We start from the raw sequence: 21,134 nt of genomic DNA on the forward strand, positions 1-21,134 counted from the left end.
TCAAGTTGCAGTTGAAGACTTGGAAGTGGACACACATGATTTAATGATTCAAGGTGACTCCGTACCATTCTGTTTTGAATCATTTCAGTTTTTGAAGGGTAGATTGCATAGTAAATCTTCAAATGAACAGCCTATAACAAATCAGCAATCTCTCAGTGTTAATGTTGAGGATGAGACAGATAACAAAATTCTTGAGCAGCCTGTAGCATCAGATTTGCAGCCACCAAATGAAATTGAAGGGCAGATTATAGATGAAGCTGTGGAAGATGAAATACATGATTTGATGATGCAGGAAGATTCTATACCCTTTTGTTTCGAAGCATTTCAGTTTATAAGGCAGAATCTTCGTAAAATCTCTCAAGAAAAAGATGAACAGCTAGAAGAATGTCATACATTTTCAATGGATACATTACAGCAGTCTTTTCAAGTTTTTCATGATCCAATAGCTGATGTTTTGGATGAGGTTTGCAGTCAAAGTCTTTCTCCATTGACTACATGTGAGCTTGAAACTGATATGAATTTGATCCGGCAGCCGGTTTCTTTGTCATTTTCAACAGAGGTCTCGTCACAAGGCTCAGATCAAAGTTTGCATTCATGGTATGAGGAAACGAGAAGAAATCTATTAGATGAGCTAAGATCCAGTGTGCTTGAATTTCAAGATCCTTATGCAGTGTTTTTGGAGGCAGATAGAGAATCCATAGCATTCAACGGATCTGTTCCCAAGTTGCCATCGGAGTTGCTTTTCAGTAGTTCTCTCTTGTTGTTCATAAGCGAGCATTTGCGGAGAATTCAAACAGCAGACAGGATACTAACTTGGTTGCATTGGTTGTTTCATTTCACTTGATCAGGTGATGAATGAAACTGTTAGAGTAGGTTTTGATGAATAAGCTCAACCTTTGAGCATCATTTCTAGTTTGTCGGTTGTGTTTAAGTCTTGAGTCAGTTTTTAGTTGAGTGAGAGTCAATTTGTGTCATCCGAGTCATCAGTTTTCAGTCATGCATTTCAGCTTGAGTTTTTGACTCCATTGCCCAATGGATGAAGGCACTGTCTGCTCTCCCAAAGATCTGTCGTTCTTGGCACCTCCAAGGAGCTACCATCCCCATTGGAGCCAATGTTAGTGTCAGTCTTTCCAGCCTTCCTCCAGTGATCAAATATGCTCTTACAAAGTGGTCTTAGAGTGTCAAGGTCAAATTTTGTCATTTCAGTGAGTCTTCAAGCAAAATTTGGTCACTAGGCATTAGGTCTAGGGTTTGCTTTCACTCTTTTCAAAATTGTCCAAATGCCAATCTATGTCACTATTCAGCTGAGTCTATCATCATTCATAGGGTTGTCGTTATCATGTCAGTGTCCATTGGGTCATTTTACACCTTGTTCATGCTTCAGTTGCGTCTAGGCAAGGTTCATTTCCCTCTCCTAGGGTTTTGAAGGCAATTTCTCTTGGATGGTCAAATCATTAGAAAAACTTGTATCCAGATATTCATACACCTTCCCCTATCCTTCATGTACCTTATTAAACACTTCCCCTCCCTTAGATCCACCAAATTCCTCATTTTCGCACAAACCCTAGTTTCTTGCTACAACTTGGCAATTTTCTAGGTTGGGCCTGTGTTTTGCCCTTTTAGACCCCTTCCCCTCACTCGATCTCTAAGATTCCACTTTCCCCTGCTTTCTAATATCCCTCCCTACTTCAAAAAATTTCCCCAAGAATTTAGAAGCCCCTCATCCCCTTTATTTCGCTTCATTTCGACAAAATTCCTTGTTTCACACATCGGGATAGGTTTCATTCAAAAGATGTTTCAGAGCAATCAAAGATGAATTTTGGAAAACTGAGAGAGGTTTTTGTCCACAACATGCCAAAGAATAAAAACCTCCTTCACTTTTTACACAGGTGTCATGGTTTTAGAGAAATGTAAAAAATATCGTTGCCTCAGGAGAATCGAATGCACCTCTGGAGTGACCTTGGGAAAATAAAGTTTTCTCTTATCTTGGTTGGCCAAATGACTTGCTTGATGAGTCAAATGATAACGAGACACAAAGAGCTTTCTAATGAGCTATCATGAGCTCAATTTGGAGTTGAGGAAGGCATTCAAAAGTTGACTGCAACAGCACTCTGCCTTGAGGCAGCCTCATTTGGCACATTTTGACTAGTCTTGGGAGATTTGATTTTTTACAAGGAAAATGAACTCCAAATTGAAAAATTCCAGTTGGGTTGGAAAGTAGACTCAAGGACCTTTCCAACGAGCTATCCTGCACCCAATTTGGACACCGTGAAGGCCTCCAAAAATCATCTGAAAGGTGCGCTATGCGTAGGGTTTTGGCGCGCTACGCATCAGGATTTTTGCTCAACGCGTAGCGCGCTACCCTTAAGTTGGGGAGGTCCATTTCACAAAAACTCAGCATTTTTGGATTTTTCATGACAAATTACACTTGTTCAGCCACTGCCAAGACATTTCATTGAGGTTTGGGCCCTCAAAAGGTAAAAAAAAGGGCAAAAAATGACCTTCTGCCACTTTTTGGACACATAGGAAGCAGTCTTAGGAGATTGCATTTTTGGAGGGGCAAATGGCCACCAAATTGAGAAATTCCACTTGGGATGGAGAGTAGACATCCAGACCTTTCCAACAAGCCCACTTGTGCCTCATTTGGATGCCGAGAAGTGCCCCAAACGTGGGCTGAAAGGCGCGCTACACATCAGGATATTTTCTCAATTTTTCACCTTCAGCTCAGGAAAACGCAGCATTTGACCAGTTTTGACTTTTTGGTGGGATTTTTCATCCTCCTTGATGTAATTTCATGTTGACATGACACTTATTTACCTATTCTAGAAGATTCATTCATAAAATGGCAAAAAATTAATGAATGAATTGGTTTCCTAGCTTATAGAGGCAAGTTGTTTTGATTGCCTAGATTATAGTGCTCAGTTTAGAATTGGTTGAAACAGCTCCTAGGATGATGAGCTCGACCCCTAGAGGCAAGGGAATGTGTTAGCTTGCCTATATTATGTATTTTCTTAGTCATTTTCATGGTTGGACTCTTGAGGGATAAGCTTAGACTGTTTTACTCTTTGTATCTCTGCAATTTTGGCAAAAGAAAGACCAGGGTTTTGCAGCACTATTTGGGATTCCTGTGGTGATTTGTGTTGATGGTGTGTTTCTCTCATGTACTTGTAAGTTTGTTATGTGTATCATTTTCCTACTCTTCTCTTCTGCAAATTAAGTAAATGAAGTGTTAAGGTAGAATTCATGGTTTCTATGCTCTGCCTTTAAGTTTGCTTAATATCTATGTTTTCATCTGTTTAAGGAGAACTCCTGATGGTTTCTTGCTCTCCTTAGCTCCTCACCAGTCATATCTATCCATTCACTTCCTTCAAAGGCATCAAGACAATCTCCTACCTTGCCCCAAAAGGACCTCTGCAAAAACTGTGTCTCATCCCCGCACCCAAAATTGCCGTGCTCAGTTTTCCAACAAAACCCTAAAAATTTGAAATCAAACTTTCCCTATCAGTTTACTAGCCTAAAATCAGTGTTCTTTATTGGTCATCTCAGCCCTTTGAAGACCTTTTGCCGAGATAGACCCGGAGAGAGCCCTCTCCTGTCCCCGTAGGGCTAGCTACGAGGCTAAGTGGTTTGATGTTGCCTTGGATTCTGCCTTCCTCAACCTGAGGCTAAATTCAAGCGCTAACAATGAGCACACGTCATGGTTTGATCTCCTGGGACCAAGACTGAAAAGCCATCGAAGCTCTCTGTCTGTATACCTCTCCGCTCAACCATTTGTGCATCAATGAAGTTGTAGGTCGCCCCACTGTCAACCAAAACTGATACCCACTGGCCATGCATCGTCCCTCGTACGCGTAGCGTCAGATATTTGGGAACTCCTCGCATTGCTGCAAGGGCCCCTCCGGTGGGTGCAAATTATGCACCTCCTGCTGGTGGTGGTGGAGGTGGTAAGGGTCCCTGTACGGCATGGCTATCTCGTGCCTCCCCGTCATCCTCGTCATCCTCTTCTCCACTGCTCTCAGAGAAGACCTCAATAAAATATGCTTTGCCAGCAGCACATATATGTCCCGGTGCCCACGGCTCCTGATATGTGAAGCACAACCACTTGTTCTTCAGCTCCCTCTTGGCATCATCATCAAGTTGTACTCGTCCTGGATTCCCCTTTGGAGGTGGAATCCTCACGTCCTTCCCCTTAGACTGGAAAGTCTGTCTCTGGGGGTAAGGTGTCCGGGTCTTGGGTAAGACATCTTGTAAGTCCCGGGTCCTGCTGATAGCGTCCTGGAGTGTGGTTGGTCTAATGGATCGGACTAGACCCCGAAGTTGCTCTGCTAACCCCTCAACATACATATAGACCCTCTGCGCCGTGGATAGGTCTGGCACCATCACGGAGACCCTCAAAAAATTTGCAATGTTGGTCTCTGGGTTCCCTGTTTGTTTGAGCCTCGTCAGCTCAACAAAATGCTGCTCTGGATCCCTCCAGTCAAATCGCTCCATCAATCTCTTGGTAAACTCAGCATATGTCGTCACTGTAGAGTGCCCGAGTGTAACCATCCCATGAAACCACCAATCCTGGGCCTCACCATCCAAATGCAATGTTGCCACCTTGATGGCCTCTATCTCTGACATCTGGTTAAGCTGGAAATAAATGTCCAGTTTCTCCACCCAAGACTTTGTTGAACTGTTTGATGAACCATCAAACATAGGCAAGTGGAATCTACTCGCTGCACGGTGGGTGTCACCATCATGGTAATGCCGGTACCCTCTGTGATGGTCGCGGGGTCTGCTATCCCGCTGGAGCTGAACAAAATCTCTGAATGAGAGGGCTTCCCTGAACTCCTGCCCATAGGCCTGGTACTCTGCAAAATAATCACCCATATGTCCGGGCTCTGCCTCCTGCTGGGCTACGGCCCCCGTATCTGCTCCTAAGAAAGTGGCCATGGTAGAGCTTGTAGGGGCATGTGAGGCCACCTGCTACGCAGTATCATGTTGCTCGGGTAAATGGTGGGATGCGCCCGATCCCTCACCAACCTGGAAAACCCGTGGGCTCATACGCTGTCTGGCCTCTACTGCAGTGAATCTCTGCCCCATCGCCTCAATCTGACTCGACAGATCCTGCACTGATTTGAGGAGCATATCCACAAATCTCTTCCCATCATCATCTGCCATCAGAGCCCCCTGCTCTGTGTCCACCACAGACTCCCTCTGCTCTGCGTCCGCTACAGGCTCCTCCTGTTCTGCGTCTACTACCAGAGCACAGTTTCCCTCTCCGTAAGTGTTCTCCAACCCACACCCAGAGTCTCTGTATCTCCGACCTCTATAACAGATATAGGGTTTTTCCCCCGGTGTCATAGATTGCTAGCTCCACAGGCTGAGCCAGATCTATGCTCTGATACCACTGTAATATCCCTTATCAGGAATATACCCCAAACTCAAGCAAACTCCAACCAGAGATGGACTGGGAGGGCATTTACCAGATATGTCACCTCTAAAAAGAGGACGAGATCCGGAGGCTACTTGGCCCTTTCCAGAATCTGTCTAAGAGTATAAGAGAAACACCCAAGTGGTATAATAGCCAAGAATGCTCAAAGAGATACAAATAACAATGATGCAACATATAACAATAAAACCATAAGCAGATACTCAAGAAATGCAGAGAGAATGCTGAGCCATTTTATTATACTGAGTAATAGAATGAGTACAGGAGATGATAAGGAAGATGGCACCTCGACTTGCACAAGGCAAGTGAAGAAATACACTCAGAATAGCAAAGGAATGGTCCCTTTCTGAACTGTGTTCCAGCTGTTGGAGAACTGTTGTGCTGCTGCTAGAAATCAAATGAGGATTTGGGACTGCTCCCCTCCTCGGATATGGCTGAAACTTCGGAATCAGACTCTACTCAAGAAACCCAGAAAAGCCCAGGAAGCGTTTCTGGAATGGCCGACCCCCGAAAATCACCCCCTTGGGGTTCTGCGCAGTCTCTCAGTGCTTTGCGCTGCCACTGAATGAAACCCTCCAGAAATATGCCTGAAATCCTTGCCAAAAGCTCTCCAGATGCAAGGGCTGATCCCCTGCTCTATCTCTCAGTACCAATCCTCCTGCAAACCCTCAAACCAGAACTGCGTCCCTCTCACAGTGCTGCGCAGTCCTCCAGAACTGTGTCCCTCTCCCAGTGCTGTGCAGTCCTCCAAAATGCTGATAAAACTGCTGCTGAAATGCTGATGTATCTACTGCTGAAATGCCATTGGAAATACCTTTCTCGAGCAAGCACTCGAAGTCCCCTGGGGCTAAGGGTGAGATCTCCGAACGGAGACACTCAATGCACTAAACAATGCTGCATACTAGCTAAACAGCCAGTGTGCTCTAAGTCGAAATGACTATCACAAATACTCATAATCGAATGATCCAAATGAGGGGGGTTCCTCTCTCTTTTATAGCCCTTGCCTCTCTCAATCCCAAGGCTCACCTCCTCCTGCGTGATTCCCCTCTTGTCACATTTTTTTCCTTCCTGCGCAGTTCCTCCATGTGTTTGCGTGGGCTCCATTTCTGTGTCCCCCTTTGGCCCCCTTGGCTCCACCTTTAAGTCACAACGTTGTGCTACTAGGAAGTGACTTTTTATTCTAAAAGTGAGTTATGTCCCCCTTTCTCACTTTTTTATTTTTTATTTACAAATAACTATAGAAGGCAAAAATTGAACAAAATCGAATATTCCAATTAGCCATGGCTAATTATGAATATTACATTCTTTGCTCAGTTTCCTTGTTTCATACAAATCAAATTTAAGTAGTGTAGGCTGCAGAAGTAATTTGCTTTAGTATTCAAAAGAATAACTTGATGAATGTAATTAAAATCAAGTAGGTGAAGTAGACTCAGATTCGCTGCCATAAGGGGTTCCTTGAGGACTAGGAATTTTCACATGGTATCAGAGCATTGATTTTCAAACAGGAAGAGCAGATCCATTGCTAAGTAGAGAGGCCAAAAGCTGCACTAGGCAGCAATTCGAATCCCCTTGAAGGGATTGTGCAGTCCTTGCTAGGACGCAGAGATTCTGAGGAAATCTCTCTATGAGAGAGTCAATAGAGGTACGATTTCCAGTTCGTGAGTTTACAGAGGTAGAAGGAGTGACGCAAAGCCTCAGTGCAATGCTTGAAGGGTATAGTTTCTACCGAGGCAGAAATCCATCGGAAAAGAGCGAAGGCACATAGAAGGGAAATTTTCTCCATAGAGACCTTTTTGCCAAAAAGTTCTCTTTTCTCACCAGATGAGCAGTGACTAGAGGGATCAGTTTGATAGTTGGCAGAGATGGCATCGCTTGAGCTCAGAGATCAGGACAGGTTGGAAGGAGCTTCCAACTATGTCATTTGGAAGACCAGAATCTTAGCTGTTCTGGAGCAGTACGATCTCGAAGCCTACGTCAAAAGTGTTGTAGTTGTTCCCGCTAACAACGATCAACAGAAGAAGTACAAGGCTAAGCAAGGGAAGGCGAAGAGGCTCATTCTCGATGGAGTTCGAGATCATGTGGTCTCACACTTGCAGGGCAAGGATACAGCTCGAGAGATGTTGGAAGCCTTGTCTTCTCTATATGAAGGCTCTTCTGAACAATAGAAGATGTACCTAGAACAGAAGTTGCAACGGACATTAATGCAGAAGGGAGGAGTCAACTCCTATCTTCAACGTCTTCAAGACACTAGAGACCAACTTGCTACAGTGGGGTCCACTCCTTAGTCAACCATGATGGTGAGGATAGCTTTGAATGGAGTCTCAGATGAATGGCAAGTCTTCGTCCAAAGCATATTGGGCAGGGAAAAAGTACCTTCATGGGAGGAGATGTGGGCAACCCTTCAACATGAGGAATTAAGGAGGGACCTAGTAAAGGTCAACCTCAATGGTAGCTGTGGGAGTGGCATGAAGGCCAAGGAGGAGGAGGAGAATGCAACTCTAGCATCAAAGGGACAATGGAAGTAGAAGCGGAAGAAGGACATTTCGAAGGTGAAATGTTTCAGTTGTGGCGAGATGGGCCACTATGCATCTCAATGTCCTTTCAGGAAAATTGATAAGGATGAGAAACATGATCCTAAGGTAGCTTCAGCAAAGATTGACGAAGATGAGTTTGCCATGAGTGCCCACGCATCTCCAGGAGGGAGATGGGGCAATATTGAGCTATAGTCGGGAGGACTACACGTGGGCAGGATCCTTGAGGAGTCCACCTCTTGGATCAATTCCTTGCTTTGGGAGCCCAAGATTCAGCAGTAGCAAGATGGACTTAGTATCAGTTGATGCAGTGGATTGTTTGGAGGACAGATGTAGTAGCCTGAGACCAGGTCTGATCAGTGCAGAGCAAGGTTGGCAGCAGTGTAGATGACACAATGTAGAAGTAAGCAGTAGCGCGAAAGATTTAGAGGGTCAGAGACTAGTAGCAGTCGGATTCCAACATTCATGGTATTATGTTGAATACAATTAAGTTCAGTTAATTTGGGATGTTTTTCAATTGCTTCTCTCAGTGATTGAGTTGCAGTACGAATGCAGTGTTAGCAGTGGCAGTGCTAGCAGCATAGAAGATGTAGCATTTGAGAGGGAGTTGTAGTACAGATGCAACAGTGGCAGTGGCAGTGTCATGGGTAGTGGTACAGTAGAAGCAACAACAAAGTGTTGGTGGCAGCAACATTATAGAAAGGAGGTGCTTCAAAGATAGATCAGCATGCAGGTGGACATTGTTGCTAGAGCACTTTCCTCGCTAAGAGGGAGTGTTAGTTTTTGGTAGCATTGGAAGTGCTCTAGCCTTGAAAATTGGTGGAGAGGCTAAGGCACATGAGTTCTAAAGAACTCAGAAAACGTTTGGTAAAATTCCACCCCGATTGTATTTTATTAAAATAATTAATATTTTTAATGGGGTTCCTAAGTCTAAACTTAGGGAAATTAAAATATTAATGGGCATTAATCAAAATATGGGTGATAATGATTTAGAAGGCGGATCAAGTCAAGTTTTAATCTTAGCCGTTGATTAGAGACTTAGTCTTGGCCATTGAAGACTCAATGAGAAAAGTATAAGAAGGAGGCTTGGGGTTCATTTAGAGACACACAGAGAGATTGAGGAAATCAATTTTTTGAAGTGAGAAGTTCTCAGGAGGAAAATCGATTAGGGAGATCTTGCAGCAGAGGGTCAGGAATAATTCAGAAATACTGACATAGAGACGGAGAGAAGCTTGTGGAGGCAGCGCAGTAGCCAGGAGGACTGATGTTGGGCTAGTTTACGCCCACGCAACCTTGACATAGAGCTAGAAGGGCCAACACAGAGGAGAAAGTTGGCTTCCACACAGAAAGCCGGAACAGCCGGGGAACTGCCGGAATAGCCGGGAAAGCTGACTCAGTGGGTAGAAGAGACAGCGCAGAGCTGACGCAGAGCCTGTAGGGCTGATGTAGGGCCTACAGAGGGCCAACGTAGAAGTAGCCGAGGTTAGCCAGTTTTGCTGCCGAATCAACTGCAATCTGCCAGGTGAAGTGAGGTAAAACTCACTCAGATTTTTCGCCATTGTATTTTTCTGTCATTGGTTTACCAGGAGGGCTACCAGCATTTGTATTCAGAATTACTGCTTAATAATTGAAAACCTTCAGAGCCGCTGCACCGGTTTTTCCGCATTGGGTTTTTCCGGGGAATATTTTGTCCAAAAATAACTATGTCCTATGTATCTTTTTCTTTGCTCAATTTCCTTGTTTCATGCAAATCAAATTTAAGTAGTGTAGTCTGCAGAAGTAATTTGCTTCAGTGTTCAGAAGAATAACTTGATGAATGTAATTAAAATCAAGTAGGTGAAGTAGATTCAAATTTGTTGCAGTAAGGGGTTCTTTGAGGATTAGGAATTTTCACACAAGCGGCAACATCCGCAGAGATAGACAAATTGTCCTCCAAGTTGGAGGAAGACTTCGCCATGTTTGTAGCTATAACTTCAAGAGAGAGGTTGGACATTATGGAGTTATAGTCCCAGAGTTGTGCAAAGGTTGTGTTGGGTCCATTGAGGTATCCTCCTCATGGATCATTATCTTACTACAAGGGCCCACAATATTCAGTAGCAGGATGGATCAGTGTCAGTGATGCAATCAGATTCCCGAGTGATAGTTGCAGACTAGTTGCAGTTAAGTGCCGAGGAGTGCAAAGCAGTGTTGACAACAAAGCATGAGACTTAGTAGCAGAGTCAGCAACAAGACATATTCCCAGTGGACAGTGCAAGGGCTAGTAGTAGTCAGGGCTTAGGAGACAAATGCAACATGAGACACAGTTGATTTAGTATTTCAGATGCTTCTCAGTTGCAGTAGTAGCGGTAGCAACAACAAAAGTTGAGAGGGAGTTGTAGTGCAGATGCAGAGTTGGCAGCAATATAACAGTGTTAGCAGCAACACAAATGTAGTATTAGACTTGCACATTGGTTTATTGGTAGTGACAATCAGTCATAGTAACCAAACATTAGCAACGTACAAAGGGTGATGCAGAGACAGGGTATTGGAGCAGTTCAACACTAGAACACCTTCCTCGCTAAGATAGATTATTAGTTTTTGTAGCATTGGTTGTGTTCTAGTCTCGAAACTTTGTGGAGAGGCTAAAACACATGAGGTCTCCAAAACCCAGAGATCGTTTGTGGAAATTCCATCTAGAGATGGCTCAATTAAATTAATTGATCATAATTAAAAATTTCCAAAGTCTAACTTAGGAAAAAGGGGTTAATTAATAAAAACTAATTGAGAAAGGAGTGAATTATCTAGAAACTCACATGGATCGACTTAGAGATAATTTCAACCATTGGAGTCTCAACTGGAGATTATAAGGAGTTGATGGGTAGAAGGAAAATAGATTTTGCAGACACTCAGTGATATAGACAATTCAAAAGATCGAGTCAGAGATCAAGTGGCAAATCTCAGAGGGGTAGAGACAGTGATCCTAAGGAGGATTTCCAGTTCCAGAGAGGTAGAAAGCGAGTGATTGAAGTATTTCACGGCATAAACCCACATAGCTGCAAGGGTTGCACGAACTTTTCTAACGTCGCAGATTAGGGCCCCATGAGTTTTCCTAGAACAACCGCGAGTATTGCGTGGGTTTTCCGAGCACAACCGTGTGGATCATCAGAAGCAGAATCGACATGCGCAGGGGTTGACAACCAATTTTCATAGGTCAGGGTTTGCTTGTGGAGGTAGAGAATCTTCTCTCCAAATACTTTATGTCAAATTCTTGTTGACTGGATAGCCAGCTGGACTTACAAATATTGTACTCATAATTCACTACTGCATAATAATATAAACCCTCAGATACTGCACCAGTTTTCCCACATTGGGTTTTTCCGGGGACTTTTGTCCAAAAACAACTATCATTTTATGTGTGTGCTAGTATTTCTCAGTTCTTTTTTTTCTTCCACGGTATTTTGTTTGGTGAAGAAATTGCAGTTTGAGTAATTCAATATTAATTAGAAAAATAATAAATTGTTAATCAGTTAGGATAATTAATTTTAGTTGTTGCATTTCAAGGGAATTTTCACAGAGCTAGTTGATGGCTCAAGTAGAAGTCATGGTTGAGGGTGTTGAGCATCCATCTTTGGGGTTAGCCATTGATGAGGTGCAAGTAGATGCAAAGGTATCCAATAGGACTATAGGACATCCAGATGAAAGCCACCAAGAGAATATTGAGCATCTCAAGGTAGATCTTATGGAGATGAAGAAGAAGACCCAGACACCATCTTGTAGCAGATCAGTGAACTTGAGGTCCTTAGAGTTAGGCATGCCAAGACCACTGCCAAGCTTTCCAATATTGGCGAACAACTAAAATCTCTAGTGAGGCAGCAAGAGGAGTATACCTGTGAGTTTTAGAGAAGGCCTCTTTAGGAGTGCATAGATAAGGCTTGTGGTACTATTAGGCCACATTGGCATAGTGGGGAGGAGGTTTGGTTTAGAGAAGAAGGTGCAAATCCTTCTAGTTGGATTTCACGGGTTGGCTAAAACTGAGTGATGGACCGTGTTGACCACTACGTGTCAACGACTCATAGCAGCGCACCCCCTTTTTTCGCAAAAGAAATAACGCCTGATTGACGTGTCTATGCCATTCAGTTATCGTCATCAGCCTGATCATCATGTTATAATGTAAACCCATTTTGCATGTGTATAATGTAAATAGTCTCGGGAGATCCTTGTTGTGTATGTAATTACCTAGGTAAACCTACTTTTTTGGTGACGATCTACATTCCGGGAGGTTTTTTGTCTCACTGATCCATTCTCGAATGATCGGCAGAGTTTTCCTTCAACCTTACCGCAAAGCCCGAATGGATTTTGTCACTAGGATCTTAGGCGAGTCCTCGTGTTTTAAGTCGAGTCTATGTAAAAGTGATTTGGGAATAATCCTAACTATTTGGTTAGGTTATTTTATTACAAATTGTTTGGTCTGCTGAATTATATTTGTGTCGCAAAAATCGGTAGTCTGTGAGGGTCTATTTCAAATGGGTTTTCCACCTTGTGATGTAAAATATTATGAAAATCATGACGTAAAGTGCCTTGAGGGTTGGAAAAATAACTTATCCCCTCATAGGTTAATTAATTAAATTTTCTGGCCAAAAAGTTAATTAAAATCTGAAGCCAGAAATTTAATTAATTATAAGTCCTAGGTAAATTTAAATTCTCCGAAGGCAAAATTCGTTGGTCCTTAAAAATGAAAATTTGAAAGGTCCCAAGACTAAGGTAAATTGATTATTTTGCTAAATTTTAAGCCTTTAGTCCCTGCGGTTAAGTCAAAGTCAAAATTTTGAGGAAATTAATTCAAAAATTTAATTTTTGAATTAATTAAAATGCATTTAATTGAAAAATTCGAATTTTCTCAAGAATTTAATATTTCGATGGATGAGATTAAAAGAAATTTTGATCCTCATCAACGGTTGAGATTGCTTTGACAAGGATCACTCGAACTAGTTGTTGGAGGATTTATCTTTAAATAGGAAGTCATTTGTCAGTCAATTCATTCGATCTTTTGATTGTGTGTTAAGCGAAAAGCTCTTGTGTAAACTTTTTTGGATAATAAATAAAGACTTTGTGGTTAAATTTCGCCGGTGTTACTCTTCATGGAAATACTGTAAGATGTGTCGTTTTCCATGTGTAAATTTTTTTTAGCCATTGATGATAGCTTCTAAAGAGTGATTTGAGTACAAGTATCTTGCTCAGTCACTGGGGTTTGAATAATAATCTAAATTTTGAACGTAATAGCAAGTATCTTTATTTGTCTGAGTTTTATTATTGTTTTCTCGCTTAATGTTGATGGCTGAATTGAGTTTTGCAGGAAAGTATTGATTTTTAGATCATCGGGCATTCGGGGAAGTTTTTAGTTGGACCAGCCAACTCCCGATCCGTGTTTTTTGAAGAGCCCAACTTAATTTGATCCCAGGCTTATCATAAGATTTTTACTAGTGATGCATGAAGGGTTTTAAGCTCAACACCTCCTTTAAACTTTAAAAATTTAAATTTTTTTACGTGTGAAATTGATGAATCTGGCTATTGAGAGCCTTAGATTGTCAGATCTAAGAGCGGAGTTGGACTCACACTCCCTAAATTTGAACTATCACTTATAAAAAAAAAAAAATCAGAGCCAACACGATTTCATGCATATGTTGTGGATATAGTAGGATTGTTTCAATTTATGTCGTTTAACTTATGCTTATTCTTATCAACTATTTCGTTTTCATTTGTATACATCTTGTTGAATACGTGTTGTTGTTTTAATTCATCAGTTTAACTTGTGGACTATTCTGCATCTTATCTTGTGATGTAATTTCACTCGTGTGTTCCTTTCAAGATGCGTACTATTATAGGCTTCCACGGGGCACACGTCCTTTTCCCTTCGTGTGTTAAAACCTTCATGCATCACACTTGACTCTCCATAGGGTCACACACTTTCTCTAACCCAAATTTATCATACTTCACTCTGCGTGTTTTCGCAGTCAAGGCATAACATTACCACCCACTATTGGGACTCCTACTCCAAACGTTGTGAGGTCTAGTTGGGAATTCATATCAGGGAGATCCCTTGAATGTTGGAGGGTCCAACACCGTCAACATTTCTAGCGCTAGAAGGAGGGACAAATGACAAGCTGATTCCTTGAAGTCTGTTTTGAATTTCTTCACTCATTTAATGACTTCTTCCATAATCATAACCCAACATGTTTTTCCAGAAACGAAAGATTGCAAGTGCCGATGAGTATCATATATGACTCGTCAACTCTAAAATTCAATGGCGAGGGTGAAACAACCTTATTTGAGCATATTGCTTGTTTTTTTGAATTCTTCACTAAACACAACATCCACTGTGAGGATGTTTGTTGTAGGTTTTTCATTCTCACCTTTGAAGGTTGTGTAAGGAATGACGCCGCACATTTCCTGATGCTTCCATACACTATTTCAAACATCTTGTCACATAATTGTTTCACGCTTTTGATATGTATGATCATAAACGTCTGTGCAAGAAAATTTTGGAATTGTGAAAATCACCTGATGAATCACTGCATCATTTTCACAATCATTTCATGCATTTTTGTTTTGAATTTCCTAAAGATGAAGTTGATTGGCCTTTCTTGTCAAGTATATTTCAATATCTTGTTCACATTTCAGAAAATCCGCATGAGATTAAAACCTTCGAACCCCTCTCAACATACCTCGTTGTTGGAGCTTCTAAATCTGTGACGGATGAGATTGTTATTCCAAGTGACCCTTCATACCCTTCTCATCAAACAGTTCTAATTCCGCGGGTTGAGGTGGGAGAATTTGAGAATTCATTTGTTGATCTACCACCATCTTTTACCACCTCACATACTCATAACAATGCAGGTTTGGACTATGACTCTGATGGTTGTGATGAAGTGTTGTCTCCTCATCCTCCATCCTTTGGTCCCTTTGATCCTCCGGTTTGTGATGTGTTGTGTTCACTTATTTTAAATCTCTCTCTTGATGTTCATGAAGATCAAGTTATGGATGGAGTTGGTGTTAAACAACCAACCTGCGGTATCATTTTCGATGAGTATGTGTGGGAATCTGAACAAGAATCTACGGTGAAGGATGACCTTGTTCTATCTGCACCTCTTCCGCATTATCCTCACATTTTCCATGATTATTTCATTCTTGTTCAATCTTATGAAAATTAAGTTTCTGTTGATGTTACTACTTTCAATCATTCTCAAGACATGTGGAATGCCAATTTTTCATCTAAATGCGGAGAGGACAAATATTTTCTTCCTGATCCTCCCAATAGCTCATCTTATATTTCTAGAAATATAGAGGCTGAAATTTCTCATTGTCCATCATCCCCTCTTTACGATTCGTCAGATCATGAGGATGCCTCTGTCTGTAATCTTGAGCTTTCTGATTGTGGCTATCGTGATCTTTTCATTGATTCATTTGATCATGATTATGATTTTTCCACCATTGATCCTTTTAAGCCACTAAATTTTGATGATCCACCTTCTGATGAATTGGAACTTCCCCAAGTTTTCGAGGAACTTTAGCCCAAGATGATGGTTATGTCAAGTTCTCTTAGTCTTGAGGTCAGTTCCACTTCCAATGAGAAATTTGTTGAATCTTTCAAGTCTCTTCATCACTCTCTCGTACACATTGAAGATCAATCTATTTTAGAATTTTCACATCCTCCATCTGTATCACATGATCCTATTTCTTAGTCATTGGAGGATCCATACATAGCGAGCACGGTTGCAAATAGAAAATTTTATTCTTTATTCATGTTGACTCATCTTCCCAGTTCAAAATTTTGTGCCTGCATGTCTTTGACTCGTAGTGTGTTTAAACACCATGGTACATCCACAGAGTGTCTTTCATGCGCTTTTCATTTTTACTTTTTTGCGTGTTCATTCAAACTTCGAATGTTTTGGTTTGTATTGTATTATCTTTCTTGTTTGTTGTTATGCTTGTATATATTTCTTGACATGCATTCCCTCGCCTACATAGGCCATCCAATGCGTCGATGGCTGCATTGGAAGTATCAATTCATGCAAGTTTGGCATATGTGTTATTTAGGTTACGAGTAGGAGTAGTTTTTCTTTTCTTTACTTTGATTTGCTTTCACTTTGCTTCTTTCTGTTCATTTTTTTTCTTTTTAGTCATAGGATAGCTTTCACATGAGACCGTGTTTGGCTACTCAGATAAGCTCAGTCAAATCCAAGAGGAATTTGTACTTCTACCAACGCTTGGTTATCTGTTTATTCCCTCTCTTTATGTGAATCTTTCATTTCTTTTAGTCAATGATACTCTGATGGAAAATATGTTCCTTTCAAATAGATTCATATTGAAATCATGATACTTTCACTTTTAAATAGAACCGCCTACTCTAATCGATCTTCTATTTTTGCTTAACCCTTGTCAACTAAGTCGAATAAAGTAGGGAGGGGAGGAAAACCTTAAAAATTATGTTAGAGGTGTATATAAATATCCTTATATGAAGGGACAACCTCTTCCACTCTCAATAAGTTGGGATCCCTCTTCTATTCCCATGAAATAAATAAGTGCCTATGCACAGTTATTTGAACAAATAGAAAATTAAAAGAATGACAAATAAAACAAAGGGTGAAAGAAGAGAAAGGCTTCCTCCGTAGAGAGGTGAAGCAATCAAATCCATCGGGGTACTGTTGAGACTCGCTGGGAGTGGAGCAATGCTTGTGTTCCTAAAGTGACTCCGTCGGGGTACTGTCTAGGCCTGCTGGAAGCGAAGCGACACCAGAGATGAAAACTAAGACTCTGGCAATTGCTTTTACTTGTGCATTTATATACTCCTCATCCCCAATTGAAACAAATCAGTTTGACTTGGCTTGGTATGTGTGATGCTAGTGAAGAGATTGGTAGGGACTATATCTTTAACTCAATCTAAGTGAAGAAGTTGTGATAATCAATGAAATGAATAATATTTCTAGATGAGTTAGACCTTTTTTTCATGAGATAAGATCCATACAGAGAGATGGACTTCTACCAGTGCGTCTCCAATGTTGTAGCGGCTACAACCACCCTCCAAAATTGTTCTTATGCTTTGATTTTGGAACCTTCCTTCCTATCCACTGGAGCTCATCTTGTATTGATTCAGGTATTCATGTTTCTACTAAGACTTATCTTTTCATTTGTACTTGTGATTGCTTGTTTTCACGCTTAGCTGATCTTTCTAACTCAAGATGATCTCCCAACTTGGTCTCACAACAGTTTTGGGCTTGCCTCTAGAAACTGTGCAATCCTTGAGGGCAAGCAACCTTGATGATGGGAATTGCACAGGAATAGAAGGCAACCCAAAAACTACGCATTTCCACACTGAGCTTGGAAACTGCAAAGTGCACTAAGCTGGAAAGTTACCGAGTCCCCAAGAACTGTGCAGTCTTTCCTGGTAGCATGCATGGAAAGTTTCCCCAAAAAGGCAAAAAAAAAAGGCCAAAAACTAAAAAAAAAAATCCCTAAAAAATAGGGATATATTTTTAGTATCCTGAAAGAGGCATTTTTGCTATTTTTAGAAAATTATGCTAAGTGTCACTTTTTCGTTGATTTTAGGCATGCGTGTCATAAACCCTAATTCACTCAAATATATATAATCGATGCCTCTAGAACTCATTTTCACATTTGATCTTGGAGCTCTAGAATTCCCGAGGAGATCAAGGCACCTTCAGTGCAGTCATCATCACTTTTCTAAGTGAATTTCGCTTTTGTTTTTCTTTTACCACTTTTTCTGTTGCTTTTTGTCATTTCGCTTGTGCGAGTGATTTTTTACCTATTTTGTTTCATGGTTGTTGGTGTTTCAACTTGTAGAAATGTTTTTTTAAGTTTTCGTTTTCCTTTCACAAGTGTTGCATTGGTTCTCTAGCTTTTGCACAGATGGTTGCCTTTGTGGTGACTCTCCTCACATAATTGATGTTCCTTCTGTTTGATCAGTTGTTGCACTTGATCTACATGGATATACTCATACTTAGTAAGATCTGCACTCAAACTCACACTATCTCTCAGATCTGCTCTTTTTCCACACTTCCCTTGGGCAGATTTGCATATACCTCAGCTGATTTTCACTTTGCCTAGTTGGGCACTATGCAATCCTAAGGCTTAAGCCACAAGCTTGGCCTCTAGAATTGCGTAGTGCATAGTACAGGCTGGCCCCAATTGTGCAATGCGCATTTCTAGGAGCCAGCTTGTCACCTAGGCCACTGAGAATGTGCAATGCACAGTCTCTCCTAGTCTCTGCCCAGGATGGGATTGTGCACTGCGTAGTCCCAAGCCTCAAGCTTCAACCCTGGTTGTTGGGATTGTACAGTGTGTAGTTCCCATAGGCATTTATTCCCTCTTGTCAATTAAAATTACACATTATTCCCCATTGGATGCCCAGTTTGTTGCTTGAATGTGCCTTGAAAGTAGATTTGCTAAAGACTGATGTTTTCTTTTCATGAGTGTCTTTTCTGTCCCACAGGTACAAAAATTGTTGAGCACCTCTCCAACAGTCATTGTTACCATGGCACCAAAGAGAGCTAATTTAAAAATGACCACTAAAAGAAATATGGGGGAAGAAGTTGAGCAAACACCAGTAGACATTCCAGTGTATGCAAATACTCAGTTGTTTATATAAAATGGATCATCACTGACATGGCAACAGGTTAAAGATTCTTTTGCAAAGGACTTTGAGGCAGACTTAGAGGACCGACATTTTTATCTCAGTATTCGACAATCAGGACTACACAAGGTTGCATGCATATATCCAACCTTCCCATGAGCAGATGTCATCGGATGGATTGTCTCACATATTGATGAGAAGACCATGACATTGAGAAGTTCCAGCAAACAAAAGCTTTCCACCTTCCGGGTATAAGATTAACAACACATGTATCACTTGCACGAGTGAGTGAATCTTATGGACTCACTCTTCTATTTCACCCACAGCTATGTGAATACATGATACATTGTTAAAGGCTGGGTGAAAGAGCTATCAAAGTTTCGATAGACACCCACCCATGTATATAAGACAAAGTCCCTTAGGATGGCCTACCAGCTCTTGGTTATCTTATCTTGTAGGATCCATGGTCAGCAGAGCATGAAAACCTTTCTTGAAGGGTTGGCATTCTTATTGGACCAGGTTTTGAATGAGGGGAAGTTGTTGAACTGGTTAGATCTGTTGGATCAACAGTTGGCGGCCCATATAGCACATGTTCGAAGTCCTCCTGATGTTGAGCAAGAAAGGTTCTATATTTCTACATATTTATTAGATAAAATATGTTCACAACAACAGATCCCTGGCATGAAATGGACACTGACTCCATGAGAATCTATCATGCACATCTATTGCAAGTTGATTTCAGATTGCAATCATCGAGGAGTAATGGCACAATTGACTAAAAAATTCTTCATCCCGCTTTACAAGCTCATTTTTTAAGAAGATATACCTTGCATGTCACAAGGAGCAATGGAGGCGATAGTAGACATCGCAGATTGGTATGCCTCACCAAGTGACACCTTCCTTAGAGTGTTCGGTGGAGAGAAGCCTCTGCATGTTTTACCTAGGTATGCCACCAATAAGCTTGTCATGCAAGAAGTATCATACCATCTCACCAGAGGGTTGTCAGCAGATTTGCATAGGAAGAAGAAAGCACCATGGTCCAATCTTCCTTCGCAAATTGGATTATAGGAGATAAAGAACTTGGAAGTCATGAATGTCGAGGGAAAGGAAATAATCAAGTTTACATTTGGCAATCGAAACTTTAAACTGTATGATCCTCATGGTATTTGTAAATATCACTATGCACGAGTTTACTTTCTGTGGATCGACAGGGCATTCCATTGGCCAAAGTGATCCAGGTAGCTCCAAAGAGACACACAGTACAAAAAGGGTTTATGAACACTCGAAAATCAAAGTGTTCAGAATGATGTTTGCCTAGGACCAGAGCGTAGATCTCGCCGTCCTGATCGTGGTGGTGTGAATGACACTTCAATCCGAGTCTGGATGATGAAGTTATTGCAAAAAGAATTCACCTTGGTTCCTTTGAAAAAGGAGGCTTTTTCTCATAAAAATGGGTTTAAAGCCTTATAAGGAAAATCGCATCGGAAGGAGTCCAAAGGGAAGACTTAAGGTCGGGCCTTTAGAACCCCTGATTGGCGATCTTCGATATATTGGATCGGAGGAAGACAGGCACGCGATATCGGGACCCGTGCAGAGCCGACTTGTGATTGAAATATCGGCGATCCGAACAATCGGCCGATCGGCGGTCGGCGTCGGTGTATGACAAGGGAAGAACCCCTGGGCTGCAGTGATAGCGATCAGCGACACATGATCTTAGCTGTCGGATCGGAAACAGATCAACGGCCAGGATTAAATCGGCGGTCGAGAGATCAACGATCCCCGATACCAAGGGGCGATGCGATAGCGACATGCGATGCAATCTGGACTGTCTGATCAAGGAACAGATCAACGGTCTAGATCTAATCGACATATTGGTGATCGGTGATCCTTCGATATGCAGGGCCATTGAAATCAGCAATAGCGATTTGCGATAAAGGGCGGACTCGATGGGTTTATGGACCCAATTTGATGAAATTTGAAGTCCGGTTTATCAGATTTTTCGATGTTTTCTGTGCATTTTGTGTATAAACAAAAAATACCTATTTCTGTAGTTTTTTTGCGCTGGCCAAACCTTCCTTTCAAACGGATTCTATTCTAAACCAATAGACCTCCAATTTTTAAGCGGCCTTGTCACAAAAAAATGTTATAAAACACAATGAGTGACAGAGAGCCGAGGCTGGAGGAGGGTGCCCGAGAGCCTGCGTGCTAGAGTGCTAGAGAGCCTGAATGCCAGAGAGCCAATGAGGAGGCTGCACCCAAAGGAAAGCCGCAGAACGAGAGGACCAGACAAAGACAAAGACAGCTAGGTAGTACCGCAAGTCACTCAGAGGAGATAGAGAGCTTGAAAGCCCGAGAGTAGCAGAGCATGAACAAGGTAGTGCGAGAAGGTGAGCCAAACAACTATAAGGTCAGGCAGAGCCGCATAGCCATAGAGCTACAAAAACTAGATAGCCAGAGAGCTACACTGCCAAGAGTCCAGAGCAGTCTTTTTCTTGTATGATCGATGTTGTGAGATCGAAGTAAGCTTTAGCACTTTTGACAA

The sequence above is a fragment of the Pinus tabuliformis genome, chromosome 9, assembly GCF_031772625.1.
Source record: "Pinus tabuliformis cultivar Carrire ecotype Pingquan chromosome 9, CPIR1, whole genome shotgun sequence".
Lineage (NCBI taxonomy): Eukaryota > Viridiplantae > Streptophyta > Pinopsida > Pinales > Pinaceae > Pinus > Pinus tabuliformis.